The following is a 2,775-nucleotide window of genomic DNA, read 5'->3' as shown; positions in this document are numbered from 1 at the left end:
CCATACACAATTACATTATATTCGAATGAGCATGCAAGCGACCCTATATAGACCGAACCAAAACGATAGATACCGCCGTAGTTCACCCCCACCAAGTGATGACTTCAGTATGGCTAGTGTGTGAAGTATAAAGTATAGTCCTCCCCTGGTCCACACTGCTTCGGCGGTCCTGGGTAAGATAGTTAGTTCTAGCTTGCCCTATGTGGAAGAGGACACAATACTTAATACTTAGAGTACAAGCATAAAGGAACACGGACCAAGCCGTACCGAGAGAATCGGTACTAGAGCCCTCGCGGTTCTACATTGTGAGCCCTCGTGGTTCAAACTAGATACTTTATGCAAGGCGTACTCAAAACTGTGGTGTGAAGTATAAAGTATAGTCCTCATCTGGTCCACGCTGCTTCGGCGGTCCTGGGTAAGATAGTTCATTCTAGCTTGCCCTATGTGGAAGAGGACACAATACTTAATACTGTGGTGTAATGGACAAAGTATAGTCCTCCACTGGTCCACGCTGCTCCGGCGGTCCTGGGTAAGATAGTTCATTCTAGCTTGCCCTATGTGGAAGAGGACTCAATACCCTACCTGTTGAGCTTGAAACAAAGTCATCACTTGGGCATGCTCATATTGCCATACAATATTCCATTATCTACTAATGAGCATGCAGCTATATGATTATAACCTGTAAACGATTACCCCGCCGTAGTTCAGCGCTTCAACCAAGTGAAGACTTCAGTATGGCTAGTGTGTGAAGTATAAAGTATAGTCCTCCCCTGGTCCACACTGCTTCGGCGGTCCTGGGTAAGATAGTTAGTTCTAGCTTGCCCTATGGTGGAAGAGGACACCATACTTAATACTGTGGTGTAATGAACAAAGTATAGTCCTCCACTGGTCCACGCTGCTTTGCAGTCCTGGGTAAGATAGTTAATTCTAGCTTGCCCTATGTGGAAGAGGGCATACAAGACAAAGTATAGTTCTCCCCTGGTCCACGCTGCTTCGGCGGTCCTGGGTAAGATAGTTAATTCTAGCTTGCCCTATGTGGAAGAGAGCATACATGAACCAAGAACGAAGGTTATGATCGAGGAATGATTCGACAACTAACCGATGGTATGAAATGTGAAGAATTCAAGCAAGCACACAATCAAGTCATCACTTGGGCATGCTCGATAGCCAACCTCATGACATTAACCTAGTAGAGCATGCGAAAACCAATATATATGTAAACGATGCCCCTCCCTAGTTCAGCGCTTCAACCAAGTGATGACTTCAGAATGGCTAAATCAAATCGGTTCAAAACATACCATCGGTACCCTATTGAAACACACAAGTCGATATCAAACCTCATGATTGTGTAGTCCTCCACTGGTCCACGCCGCTTCGGCGGTCCTGGGTAAGATAGTTCATTCTAGCTTGCCCTATGTGGAAGAGGGCACATTACTCAATACTGTGGTGTTATGAACAAAGTATAGTCCTCCACTGGTCCACGCTGCTCCGGCGGTCCTGGGTAAGATAGTTAATTCTAGCTTGCCCTATGTGGAAGAGGGCATACAAGACAAAGTATAGTTCTCCCCTGGTCCACGCTGCTTCGGCGGTCCTGGGTAAGATAGTTAATTCTAGCTTGCCCTATGTGGAAGAGAGCATACATGAACCAAGAACGAAGGTTATGATCGAGGAATGATTCGACAACTAACCGATGGTATGAAATGTGAAGAATTCAAGCAAGCACACAATCAAGTCATCACTTGGGCATGCTCGATAGCCAACCTCATGACATTAACCTAGTAGAGCATGCGAAAACCAATATATATGTAAACGATGCCTCCCTAGTTCAGCGCTTCAACCAAGTGATGACTTCAGAATGGCTAAATCAAATCGGTTCAAACCATACCATCGGTATCCTATTGAAACACCCAAGTCGATATCAAACCTCATGATTGTGTAGTCCTCCACTGGTCCACGCCGCTTCGGCCGTCCTGGGTAAAATGGAACATTCCAGCTTGCCCTATGTGGAAGAGGGCACATTACTCAATACTGTGGTGTGAAGTATAGAGTTCAGTTCTCCCCTGGTCCACGCTGCTTCGGCGGTCCTGGGTAAGATAGTTCATTCTAGCTTGCCCTATGTGGAAGAGGACACTTCATACTTCGTCTCTAAGCGGCGGCTTGACTCCTCCCTAAGGGGAACGGGTTTACGCGCACAGCGGCGGCTTACGCACTATGGCAGTCATGGATGCCTTACGTTTCTATGAAAAGTGTGTTCCTCCCCTGGTCCACGCTGCTTCGGCAGTCCTGGGTAAGATAGTTAGTTCTAGCTTGCCCTATGTGGAAGAGGACACGTAGACTTACTGTGGTGTGAAGTATAAAGTTCAGTTCTCCCCTGGTCCACGCCGCTTCGGCCGTCCTGGGTAAAATGGATTCATCCAGCTTGCCCTATGTGGAATGAGGACACTTTATGCTTCGTCTCTAAGCGGCGGCTTGCTCCTCCCTACGGGGAACGGGTATACGCGCACAGCGGCGGCTTACGTTATGGCAGTCATGGATGCCTTACGTTTCCATGAAAAGTGTGTTCCTCCCCTGGTCCACGCTGCTTCGGCAGTCCTGGGTAAGATAGTTAGTTCTAGCTTGCCCTATGTGGAAGAGGACACGTAGACTTACTGTGGTGTGAAGTATAAGGTTCAGTTCTCCCCTGGTCCACGCCGCTTCGGCCGTCCTGGGTAAAATGGATTCATCCAGCTTGCCCTATGTGGAATGAGGACACTTTATGCTTCGTCTCTAAGCGGC

This window comes from Anopheles coustani (assembly GCF_943734705.1).
Source record: "Anopheles coustani chromosome X unlocalized genomic scaffold, idAnoCousDA_361_x.2 X_unloc_26, whole genome shotgun sequence".
NCBI classification, from domain to species: domain Eukaryota; kingdom Metazoa; phylum Arthropoda; class Insecta; order Diptera; family Culicidae; genus Anopheles; species Anopheles coustani.
This window is presented reverse-complemented; position numbering follows the sequence as displayed.